At 36.6% G+C, this 13782-nt stretch overlaps 1 protein-coding gene across 1 annotated transcript in view; it reads left to right on the forward strand.

Moving 5' to 3' along the window:
• The first annotated feature begins 460 nt into the window (after nt 1-460).
• Nucleotides 461-13782, forward strand: part of rfx2 (regulatory factor X, 2 (influences HLA class II expression)) — a 48585-nt gene continuing 35263 nt past the window's right edge. Inside the window, 1 exon segment of the mRNA XM_051117220.1 lies at nt 461-629. The gene's annotated coding sequence lies outside the window, so the exon portion shown is untranslated.

Here is a 13782-nt window from a genome sequence, read left to right on the forward strand (position 1 = left end):
AGCGCCACCAAGCGGTGATTGTTGGAATCTACGTCTGACATCATGAACAGTTTTAACGAACAACTTTTAGTAACCCTTTAATTTTATAGATTGTACTACCTTGGTTTATAGCTATATTACTTTGTAAATGTATCACATGTATTAGAATAGATTTACGCGTGGACTAGGCAAGCATTATTGTATTGTTATTATTTTTGACTTCCGTAAATTGACACCCCATGCGGTAAGACATGAAACCAAAGAACTTCTCAGTCGTTTTTACCAGCTTTATCTGGCAGTTAGCGCGGTAAAATGGCAACTTTTTGGCGGAGAAGAGCAGAACCGAGGCGCGTTTGTGCTCCGCTCTCCGCGGGAATCAAACATTAACCGTCCGAGCTCAGCGTAGAATGCGTTAGGAGGAGCTCGAGGCTGGCCCCTCCCCCTTTCGCTTTTTTAGCCCTTGACGTATGAAGAGGACGGTAGCAACAGTTGCCTCGAGACCCCCGCTCGCCATAGTGACTGTAGTCGTGGAGACAGTTACTTACCAACGGGAGCAACACTCAGCAACAGCAGCAGCAGCAGCAGCAACTGGAGGAGAGAGAGAGGGGAAAGAACAGTAAAGCCAGGGCAGATTTAAGCAGAAGGCTGAGGTGAATATCTTTTTACTGCTTAGAGAATTCAAAATGAATTGAACGTACATTGAACGGGCCATGGAGGTTGAGTAATGTACATCTTGACGTGTTTTCACGCCCTGATCTCCTTCGCTGTCTGTTAGAGTCACATTAGCACGCTAGTTGGTTAGCTCATCTGGTTCGCTAACTTCAGTCAGTTTTTTTTGAGATCGGTTAAACTAATTAGCGAAGAAATCCAAGTGTTGTGTTTGTATGCTGAATGCCATACGTGTTAGTTATTGCGTCTGTAAGATTACTATGTTAATAAACTGGCTTAAATTGCGAGCTAACCGGCTAACCAGTTACCGTAACTATGATAAACTTTCTTTAAAAGCTGTAACTGTTTGAACAACAGCGAGATCTGTTACAGGAGCAACTTAACAGCTTTGTTCCGCCGTCGCTTTGCCTCACGAATCGCTTTGATTCTCGTGGAAGTGCGTGAGTTGATTCGGAGATACTGATGTGGACCCGCCTGGCTCGGTTTGACTAACCAGCTCAAGTTAAATGTCTTAAATTGTAAGCGGAACATGTCGTTTTTAGTCCTGTCATGTTTCTTTGAGTCTGCAAGCTTCGGGTTTGGATGCATCAACAGGTTGCTGAAGTCAGTCTGGAGAGCGGTGTCTGATAAAAGTGATGAATTTCGGATTATACGAGCGTCATCTGCAATACCGACTTTAGAAAGTATTCTCACGTTATTTAGATGTTTGTGTAATTTATTAGATGCAAATATATTTCCCTAGTTTTGAAGGAAATTGAATTTAGCTTCTTGTCATCCGGTTCAAATCTGATTCTCTTATCAGCGCTAATATGTTTTGCAGGCTGCTAAAGGGTCAATGACGTGATTCTCGGTTTTTTGTCCGAATCTATTAAGTTATTTAGGAATACAATAAAAATGCGATTTATACAAAACCGACTGAAGTACAGCATTCGAAAATGAACAAGTCATTCTGATATAGTAGGTGCTGTATCTGCCTGGAGAGGGAGGGAGGGAGGGAGGGAGTGGGGGGGTGTTTTAATAATGTTTTAAAACATTATTAATATCTGAAATATTTAGAAACATCAACCCACTTTTGATCACTAAGTTGTTGTGGTAGGCTTGTCAATCTGCAGGAAGTCATTTCATTGTGTTGTCATGTGACAAGAAAATCATAAATCAGAAAGGACCCCTTTAGACCCTAATTACTCTGTTTAAAGATCATTAAAAAAATGTATTATTTGAAATGTGAAGCTTTTGTAACATTATACATTGACATTCAAAAAATTCTACTCCGCTGTTTGCAACATATAATAATAACAATAATAATAAAATGTTTTTTGAGCAGCAAATCAGAATATTTAATAAAATTTCTGAAGGATCATGTGACTGGAGTAAATATGCTAAAAAATAGCTTTGAAATCACAGGAATAAATTACTTTTTAAAATATATTGATTGAACTAGAAAACAGAACAATAGTGAAAATATGTCAAATTTGACTGTTTTTGCTGTAATTTTGGGTCAAATAAATGCAGGCTTGGTGAGCAGAAGAGACTACTTTAAAAAAGCATTCAATTACACCAGAGAATGCAAGCTAAAATACAGACAAGTCAAACAGCATTTAGATGCAATCATCATATTTCAAAATATTGTACTCGATTTTACATATGTTAGTCTGGCATTATAGTTTGGATAAAGTCCAACTAGTAAACGTGTTTGTCACAATAACACTAATAAAATAAGAATAAATGACTTATCAGAATGATATCCTCCACCGGAAGTCATCATTAAATTTGCTGTTTTGATACTTGTGTATTTTTTCAGTCAATATTAAAATTACTAAAAGAACTATGAGTTTCACTTTGTAGTGTTTTTTTTATTTTATTTTTTAGGTTTGATAACTTGAAATGTAAAGTAAACTTGAAAGTAACTTGAAAGTAAAGTAATTAGTAATCTGATTACTTTTTAAATTCAGTAATCAGTAATGTAATCAAATTGCGATTTTTTTTTTTTTTTTTTTTTTTTTTTTTTTTTTTTTTTTTTTTTAAAAGAGTAATTTGTAGTGGGTTACTTTTTTTCTTTTTTTGAGTAACTTACCCAACACTACTTATAAATTGCATTCTTCAAGGATTAATTTTTCAAAACTTTCTTGTGAAAACCTTTTTTTTTATTTTGCATTTGTGTGCAATATATGTGTATTTTTCTATTTTTTGTAAACTGTGTTGTAAGTAGAGCTGAGTGTCAGTGATGTGAAACACTGTACTGTTAATTGTGCGCAAATGAGATATGTATTTGCATTATGCTTATAATGAGTTCAGGGTTGGCTGTTGACGCTAACAGTTTGACAACAGCTTGACTGTGCTCATCCAAAGCTGCTGTAATTTTTTGAGAGTTGCATCGTGTCGCCGTGGCGATGTTACACCTGCTCAGCAGAGAGCCTGGTAATGAGCCCTCTTCATGACAATAGCATGCAGTCCAGGTGTCGCCCCTCATTGGGCCATGCTTCTCTATTGATCTCTCTTTAGCAGAGAGTGTCCGTGCTACTGAAAGCGCAGCTGATAATGAGGGTAATTGGCATAGAGAGCGGCAGATCCTGATGCAACACATAGATCACGCTGGCCGGCCCCATTCCTTGCTATCTATAACATCATGCTCGGGTAGTTTCGATTATTTCACCCTTTCTCTTTCTGCAGCAGCGGTTCGAGGATGAGGCGTTTTCGCTTGTCAGAGTGGGAGTGTGTTTGTCGCTGTGTGTGACGGGTCCCTCCTGAGCTCAGCTGAAGGGGGTGAGCAACAGAGCTCGCATCAGCTGCCGACGTGTCTGTCAGGTGCTTCACTGAGCTCTGAAATCCTCCCCAAACGCATCTTCACTACGCGACATCTCCGAAGCCCTAAGATCCGGTTTCTGTAATGAAATATGTTGTTACAGGTGCATGTCCAGGCTGGAGGAGAAATGAATGATTCATGTAATTGAAGTTAATTATTAATGGGGCCAATCGCTGCTTCCTGGGCTGTGTGATGTCCAGTTAGCTCGTTTTTGCGGGGTTTGGTTTGCAGTTTGCACGTGGCGCTCCTAAAGCCCAGACTTGCCCCTGTCTGAGCGTGGGACGGTAGACTACGCTTTGTTCTTGACGTGACTGACTTGACCAATTAGAACCAAGTTCAAATGTAAATTCACATATGGTTTTGTCAAATGCTATTGCCAGATCTGCTTTAACCTAGTTGGCAAATTTGGATGCAACCCAGGGTCCAGAGCGCTAGGAGGCCCCTGTAACAGGAGCTGTGTAATTTATGTGCCTCCAAATAGAATTGATGATGATTTCCAAACAGGTTTCCCCAAACACTTTTTCTTCCATCTGTTATTGTTTCAAGTAGATTGTCCTGTCCCAACTAACACTATAGGTTTAACCACACACTACCATTCAAAAAAAAAAATCAGTTTCAAATAAACGCATCACAGCTTCTACAAAATTATTAAGCATCACAGCTATTTTCAACATTGATAATACAACATATCACATTTTAAAATGTTATAATAAAATAGAGTTTTTATTGTAAAAAAAACCCCCCCTGTTTATTAATAATAAATAAATGGTAATAATATTTCACACTTTTTTGTTTTTATTGTATTTTTGATTAAATAAATGCAGTTTTGGTGAGCATAAGTGTAGGGCCCTATGAAATCAGTTTTATTTTTTCTGAAATTCTGTTTTGTTTTTTTCCACTTTTTTTTTCTGTTTTAATTTTTCTGGACTCTGTTTTAATGGTTAAATTAAAATGTATTCATCTAAAAGCATTAAATGTACAATATTAAACAGAAATGTATTCAAAGTTTAACAAAAGTTACATTTTAAAGTGAAATCTATTTAATTTTTTTTTTTTCTCAAATTCAGTTTTATTTTTTATTTTTTTTACCAAATTCTGTTTTCCATTAATTTTCTGGAGAGTACTGTTTTCTATTAATTTTCAAGTAGTGCTGTGCAACGATTAATCGCGATTAATCGCATCCAAAATAAATGTTTTTGTTTACATAAAATGTGTATATTTATTAATGCACATACACACAGTATATAGTTCAAAATATTTACATGTATACATTTTTATTTATATAACTAATATTATATATAAAATATTTAATATATACATATAACATTGTTCTCAAATATATCCATGCTTGTGTGTGTATTTATATATACATAATAAATATATACAGTACACACGCTTATTTTGTAAACAAAACTTTTATTTTGGATGCGACTAATCGCATTTAATCGTTGCACAGCACTAATCAAAAGCATCTTTAATTAATTGATTTAATTAAAAAAATATTGTTTTATTTCCTTTTTTCCTGAAATATTGTGTGTATTTACGTTTTTCTGCAAAATACATTTTGGTAAATAATGTTTTAATAATAATTTTATTATTGGTAGTAGTAGTATCATTATATTTAAGTAATATTTCTGTCACAGTTTCTTCAAATTAAACCAAACTTTTATTTTGACGTGTTGCTGTGAAGACCTTTAGGTTTCTGTTTTGTATGATAAGATGATAGTTTTACTCAATTTAAGTGTACTGACCTACTTTAGAAAATTTGGCAAATTCCACCACATTCCGCATTTCGTTTAGTTACTGGATTCTGCGATTCCATCCATGTTTTCCGCCCTGCGGAAATCATAGGGCTCTACACAAGAAAGAGACATCTTTCAAAAATTGTTGAAAAAATCGCATCACCTTAAACCTTCACTTCACTTTGTAAATATTATTTGAGACTGCTTTTGAGAAGAGCAGGAACAGAGGGCTTTCGATAGTGCTGAGTGACATTTAATTCATTTCAGATCACTGCTTAACTGTTTCTATGGTTGTAGTGTGAATGTATGATAAATTTAACCTCAGTGAAGCTATTTTTGTATGCGTCATTGCTTTGCGTAGCCTGTATAATGTACGTTCAAGGCCTCTTGTATTTACTATGTAATGAGAAAAACTAATTTTTCTCATTTGCGAGTCTGCTGTTCTTTTGCCGCTCTTTCATCATAGCGAGTGTGAGTTTACCTGCTGAACAGGTAGGCGAAATTAAGAAGATCAGCTCATGAATATTAATTAGTTAATGTTGATGCCGCTTAATCTTTGTTGTGCTCTGTCACGTGATCTAATTAATATTAACGAGCTGAACGTTATCTCCAGCACCCAAGGAGGCATATCGTCACAAAATCTAAAATGATCATGCTGAAATTAATATTTGGCAAAGTTCACCTCAGAACAGTTCCTCAATGTACCACAGATGTGTAAGTAATTATATATCATTAGATTTGTAATGCACATGTGAGGAATGGATTAGCGCTAAACCTGTGGGCAAATTCAAAACCATTTGTTCACTTGTTTTGACAAAGCCCCGTAATGCAGCGTAGTCCAAATCAAGCTTTTAATTTGGTTACACACCCACCGCAAAGAAAAATAAAAGAATGGGAATGGAATTCCGTGCAACCCAGATCCAAGCAGCTGTTATGTTTACATGGCAACTTGATACACAAATACAGCCTGGGTTATGGAAAGAGAGGGGCTGGGCTGGGGGTGCTGTGTTATTCTTTCAAAAGTCCGTGGTTTTTTAATCAGCTCTCTTCAGTCTGTGTTTGTGGTGATGGACGTGCGCGGTCTCGGCTTGCAAAGCAGGTGAAGGGCCAGAGGAGAACAGAAAGGAACTGCAGGTACGCTACCACATTTAGCCAAGTGACTCACCTAAGCGCCAAGATGTGACTCTGAATTTCTCTTCCACTTCCTGGTAAAGCGTGGAAGTGCTGGCAGGTGTTTGTAAACTACAGTCAAGTCAGGTCACCTTTATTTATATACCGCATTATACAATACAGAAAAGCAGGACCTCAGTGTCTTCATTTACATACTAGGAAGTGCTAGGTGTGATGTTGTATACCTAAATCTGTACACACGCATATTTGCGTGTCCAATGAGTAACCTCGTGAGATCACGCTCATCTATCAGTGCCCATGTTTGTGTCCTGTGCCCGGGTCAGAGTTCACCTCCAGTCATCTGTCATCGTGGAGACTTTATGATTGTTGTAGCAGCATCTACTGTAACCTTAAACCACACTGAGCTTTTAATGGACTATAGTAGAGCGCGGCTCTCGAGCAGACAGCTGCAGTGGTCCCCTGTGAAAGGTATTTGTGCGTGTGCACCGATGCACCATGGGGGGAAGGGTGTCACGGGGGGTGGCAGATGACCAGATACAGCTCTCCTGTGTGTGTGTGTACGTGCGCATGATTAAGCCTGTGCTGTATTTAGCCCGTTTGGAAGAAGCCCGGCCCGAAGCGGATCGTTGATGTACCCGCCCGGTAGTTTCCTTTGTGTTTGCTTGAACCACAACCATTAATAAATTACACAAAACCTGCTAAATTAGCTGATCTCAGTTGAACTGTTTTGGCACTGTCAAAAGTGTGTTTAGAAAGCAAGATTTAGGCTGCCCTGGCAGCGTGAGCTCACTGTTGATGATTGAAAACTTTCACGTCTCCATAGATGTTATTATCATGTTTTGTTATTGTGTTTATGGCTGTAATTATCTCTTTATCTTATCTCTCAATTTTAACATGGCAGAAAAAGCTTCCTCCTGACAGGTTAAACTGGAGCCAAGAAGATTCTGTTCGATAATTGCGTACAAATAGTTATTTTAGCTCTATTGTTATTGTCATAAATCGACTTGGGGATTTGAACAAGCTCCTGTTAGTATTAAACTTTGATTTGGAACTCAACCAATATCATTTGTTCCACAAACATGAATGATGGCTCAAATCATGTACCTTGTTGAGGAAATTTGTTCTATTGCTACTTAAGCAATTATTTAAGCAATCAGATTTTCAATTTTCTCCATCTGGAGGAACACTGGATAACTTTCCTGTAGTAAATGCAGTGTTAAGTAACATTGTTCACAAGCTGTTTTATTGGCAACCCTGGCTTGAACTACAGGTTCAATAAGGTCAAATAGAACCTCCCTAACCATGCTATTTTTTTAAGCGAGATTGCGTTAATGTGTTATTGCGTTAACTCCAACAGCCCTAAATTCTACATGAGACATTTTATCCACATGTGAATTGCATTCTGACATGTTTTACTGCCTCCTTTTGATTGACAGAATGTAAACAGCCCTGATCATCAGCTGTTTTTTAGCAATCTAGTTGTGTTTATTGGCCAGTACCAATAATTTGCTGATACTCTGCTGCATATGTAGAAAAAAAGGCAAATGCTATAATACTTTTTTAAATACTCTTGACATTTGGAAAATATATAATTATATCATTTAAACAAGTCTTTGAATATCTATTAGTATGATTTCTAATGTGCAAAATGCAGACGGAGTCACAGAATCCGGTCGTAAAAATGGAGTTTACTGCGTAGCATGAAATGTCACGGAATTTGCTAAATTTTCGATGAATAAATCAAAACGCGATATAGTGTCTGTGAATGTTAAGCCACAAAAAGACGATTTAAATATGAGTTCTGTATGCTTCACAGCAACCCGTCAAAATAAAAGTTTGGTTTAACTTAAAAAAACTGTGACAGATATAAAAAAAATATTTAAACACACTACACAGTATTTCTGAAAAAAAGCAAGAAAGAAAATAATTATAAGTTTTATTATTATTATTATTTTTTTTTATAAAACCAATTATTTACAGATGCTAGTGAAGTCATTAAATTAGTAAAAAAAATTGAAAATTAATGGCAAAAATAAAAAATTTGATTAAAAAATATATGTATATTTCACGAGGCCTGAAAAAATGTCATGGTAAATTTTTAAGTTGCTGTTCAATTGTGTAAGTTTCATGATTTAAATTAATTAAATTAAATTAAATAAAATACTTTTTTTTGTGATTAATACAATTTAATGTAACCATTAAAACAGAGTCTGGAAGAAAAGAAGGGAAAAAATGGAATCCAGAAAAATTTAAATGGGGAAAAAATGGAATTTAAAAAAAAATAAAACTGAATTTAGGGAAAAAAATAACATTTCATAGGGCCTGAAATTTTTATGTTTTGTTAAACTTTTATTAAATTGCTGTTAAATGAAAAAAAAAATTTTTTTTGATTAATAATTTATTTAACCATTAAAACAGAGTCTAGAAAAGAAGAATTGAAACGGAAAAAACAGAATCCAGAAAAATGACAATGGAAAAAAAAGGAATTTGGGGAAAATTTCATAGGGCCCTATATTAGATAATTAATTCCATGAAACTTTGCAAACTTCAAACTTTAAAATTGTTTTGTTGTTTACTGTCTTTAAGTTATGTTCAGCTTTCTAAGATATTGGCATTGGTCATCCAAAAACCACTTACATCATTGAGACAGTTTCCTTTGATTCTGGCCAGTAGGCGATGACCCAGAACGCCCTAGTGACTACCTAGCAACATGCTAAAAGTCACTCAGAACACCTTAGCAACCAATCTGGCAATCACTTATGGCAGTGTCAGTGACGTTCACACCACTCAAATTTCCTTTAGAAAATTACACTTGTCTTTAATATTTCACATAGCTCTTAGAACTATGTTACATTCAGCCAGTCCATTTAATAAGCTGATACGTAAATGCAATTTTCTTTGGGGGAAAAAAAGAAAAGGAAACGGGTGACTTGGCTGTGAGATGTCTGAGCAGCAGGCTGAGACTTGTCTGAGACTGAAATGTGTTGCTCACAAGAGCCTCTCCCTCAGCGTTCAACCCCCCCGTTTGTCCCAAACCGCTCCTCGTCGGAGCGTTCTTTACATTCCACCTGCTTTGTATCGTAGCTCCACAACTGCTAATTAAATTTCCTGCCACAAACAGCACACTGGGCTGTGACATTTGCATCACAATGGCCTCCTCTCTCTCGCCTTCTCTCATAGTCTGGAGACATGGACAGTCCCTCTAATGTCCGCTCTTTTTACTGTTGCATATTATACGACTGATGTTTTCCTGTCCGTTTTCCATTTGTTAGACCTTGACGTTCTTTTTACAGTGTCCGTAATTTAGGACAACGTCTTAAAACTTTACTTTATTTAAAGTAGAGAAACTCTTGATTTGGAACATATTCAATTTCTTCTGTTTTGTTTAATATCCATCACTTCAAGGTTTGGCACACTTCATAGTGTCAGACTCCATGCATCCACTCGTTCATCCGGTACACTCATCCCCTCAGAAAAAGAGCATTTATTCAGGACTTTTCCTCCACCTTATGTAGTTATCATGCACTGCTCTATGCCTGTGTGCAAATGTGCACTTCAACCTACCCATTCATGCTTCTCTATGCACCTGAATAGATGCAAAGGAAGAGCTTGTTGATTCTGTGAGGGCTGAACCCTGTGTGACTCCTCAGTTGCCCTCTGTGCTATCTGACTATTTGACAAGTTCTGCATACAATAGACTTTCTGCCCACTTTCTCCCCCGTCAGCCCAGGCCATGGTGTCTTGTAGAGGATCGAAACAACTCCAACAGAACCTGGTTGTTGTTTATTAAAAAAATTCACACCTCGTCCAACAAGTCAAAAGTTCTCATAAATTACAAATAGCATTGCAGTCGTTTATAGGACTACAATAAACACAGTTTTCCATGCAGCAAAATTGATTATGTTCTTCTGAATTATTCAGATGACGCAGTTATGTAATCTTGATCTTGTATATCACTTTTTCCTTGAATATCACTTTTACCCATAATACCCATAAACAGAACACGCCTGTCATTGTATCCAGTGTGACCCGGCATGAATCAGATAGATGCTTGTAAACACATGGATATCATTCTTTAAAATGGGCGTATGAAACTGTAGATAAGCAATAGAACTTTACACATTAGACACTGACTTATATTGTCTTTCATGTCTGAAACCTGTACTTGACTGACATATTTTACAAGTTTTTTTCCCCCTTTTTTATGGACACATTGATAAACAAGTTATTAGACTACAGCATTAAAGGGGTCATCAGGTGCAAAATTCACCTTTACATGTTATTTGAACATAAATGTGTGTTGGCAGTGTGTTCACACAACCACCCTATAATGATAAAAATCCACCCAGTGTTTTTATTTTTTTTATTTTTTTAAATCACTGTAAATCATTAGCACGTTCTCAGATCAAGCCACTCTCAGATTCTTGGCTGTGTGACGTCACGCAGACAGGCCCCTCCTACGATTGTTGACTGACACAGCCGTTTTATCGTAGACCCGCCCTGCATGAGCTGTAAACAGTCCGCCATTGGTTCAACCCCTGTGCTGGAGTAGCTGGAGTAAAATCGCAAAGTTAGCAAGTTCCATGGCTGGTCGTCACCCCATGGAAGAGAGGGGCAGGGTGAGCAGAGCTCATTACTGTTTAAAGGGCCATGCACTGAAACAGCTCGCTGTGAACAGAGCTGTTTTTGACAAGGTAAAAAGGGTGTTGTTTTACACTACTATTGAGAAATTTTAACCCAAGTATGTTATAGACTTGTTATCAAGACCCTGAAGAATCATATCAACTTGTGGAAAATGGGTGTCCGAAGACCCTTTAAAACGTGTTTTTCATTGTTTTTTTGTTTACTTAATATAAGGCCCCATTATTTCCACAATGCAGAAAAAGATGGATGGAATTGCAGAATCCAGCCATAAAAATCAGGGTTCGTACGGTCATGAAAACGCTGGAAAAGTCATGGAATTTTAAATAGCAATTTCCAGGCCTGGAAAAGTTTTGAGAAAATAAATAAACCCAGAAAGTTTTGGAAAGTCATGGAAATCTGTTCCACTAATCTCTGTATAATAGAGTTATGTTTAATTAGGTCCTGAATTTCGGTGTGCAGGATTGCGCATATGACTATATCGCATAGTTCTACTCATTCCCGCAGCTTTCGACTTAAAATGATGGATATTCACACATTTATGCAATTGCATATAGCATGTAGGTTTGATGAGTAAATAAATCCACACAGAATATCGGAGCAAATCAGTCATTTGAAAACGGCGTGAGTGATTCATTTGTACCGCGTGCGTCTTCTCTCTTTGACTGTCTGTTAAAACAGCTTCACATTGGCGCATCTCTTCTGCATTAATGCAGTATACACTTTCGCTCGTGTTTTGGTAGGTCTACAGTAGACAGAATTGTCACTTGCCTAATCGGTTCATTGTTGCATTGTCACAAAAATGTGTTTTTATTTGCACATCTTTTTAAGCCATTCGGTACTTATGCGCTCCAGAGGCGGTTTCCTGTGCGCTCACGTCCAAAGCGTGCACGTATAAATCCTGCTTGCGAGAACCAAATTGAGTTTGGTACCGAACAAGCTTAGTAGAACTCTGCACGGGCCTCGAACATATGCCCTAGTCCAGCGCTTGTCCGGCAGATTATCAGAATTACTGGCCCGACTGGAGCCGCTGTCTTTTTCTCTTTTATCTTCCAATAGCCTGCACAAATGCTGTTGTGGACATTAATAGCCTAGTTCAGTTTTGTTTTTTAATGGCAAAGTGGTTATATATTAATTTTAGTTTCTTTGTTAAGTTTATTCAGAAATATGTTTGGAACTTTTTTTGTTTGTTTGTTTGTTAAATTTATGTTTTAGTGTAGCCTAACGACCAAGCGGCAGACAGCGAGTTATGTTTGATCAGTTTCTCCTTATTAAAAGCTAAAATAAAATCTCTATATAAAATACTTAAAAAGCATATTACATTGTTTAAACGTTTAACCTAGACAAATGTGTGCTGTTTAGGCGCGTATCCAGTCGTTTGTACCGAGAATGGAAACTAAAGCGTGCTTCACAGGACGAGGCGCCAGCGCGATCACTTGCATTTTTTTATTCTTATAGCAGTGGAAGCAACCGTCATTTTTTTGCTCATAAAGGTAAGAGTAATGCATCATGCGGGACTGTTACGGGTCTACTTTTATTTGTGTGCACTCACAATATCAGCATACGTTGTGCTTTTTTTAGAAAACAGGATGCGCTTTCTGCCATCTCAGAGTTGAGCAGAAGCGCTTCACAAAAATGAGCCGAAACTCAGCAGATATTCTATTTCCTCTGGCCCCGACACATTCAGCATTGTAATTACGTGCTGGGGTTTTGCGTGCACATTAACGCGAAACTCTTGCAGCATTCGCTGCTGCTAGCAGGATACGAAATAGCATCAGAGCGGACAATAGAGTCTTCATGACAATAATCAGTGATGGATATCTAAAATATAAAAATAAGGAGGAAACCAAAAACTATCCCGATGCCCGGCTCGCAGGCTGAAATGCAAGACTCAGCTTTTTGCGTTTAAGCGGCAAAAATAGCCTACACATAAAATGATGTTAAATTGACCATCCTGGCAAGTATTTTCATAAGCACTGTCGGGTGTTTCTTAAGTGAATGTAAACAGTTGCAAAAGAGAAAAGTTTCCAAAACGAAATTCAGGTGTTTAACGCAGTTAAATAAATGATAATATTTAGTGAAGTAACGTCTGGTGCAGTTGCAGCTTGTACTTATTTCTAAAACATGAAAGCAAACAATAGCATTGATAGTCATTAATTTTAGTTAACATACGCTATGATAATTTGAACTGTTTTTTTTTTTTTTTTTCTTATTGTAAAATAATGGAGCAGTAGGTCATAAATTTTGTCTTAAAAGTCATGGAAATTTATTGGTAAAAATGTGTACGAACCCTGAAAAATGGAATTTACTGTATAAATTGGAATGTTACGGAATATGGCAAATATTACAATTAGGCAATTTACACTAGTGTGTTTATGTTTTAAAACGCATAACTTTTGTTACGGTTGCGCCTGTCGATACACTTCTCCGACTACTACTCCGAGACATAATAAAGCTGCAGACCCTATTTTAGTTTGAAAAAATGTAATTTTTTTGTTAAACTTTAAATAAATTGCTGTTAAATTGTGTATGTTTCATGATTTCAATTAATTCGACAAGCTTTTTTATTTACATTTTGTAATTTAACCATTAAAGTAAAAAAACAGAATCCAGAAAAATTAAAATGGGAAAAAAATGGAATTTGGGGAAAAAAAAAAAAAAAATTTACTTTAAAATTTAACTTTAATGACTTGAATGTGACCGCACCTTGAGTAGAAAATCTATAAATATCTGTTAAAAAAAAAAAAAAAAAGACATGACTTATTGGATTACATAATTTGAAACCTGGGCAAGATGCTTAAGGAGCTAGACTTCCTT

This window comes from Labeo rohita, chromosome 8 (genome assembly GCF_022985175.1).
Source record: "Labeo rohita strain BAU-BD-2019 chromosome 8, IGBB_LRoh.1.0, whole genome shotgun sequence".
Taxonomy (NCBI): domain Eukaryota; kingdom Metazoa; phylum Chordata; class Actinopteri; order Cypriniformes; family Cyprinidae; genus Labeo; species Labeo rohita.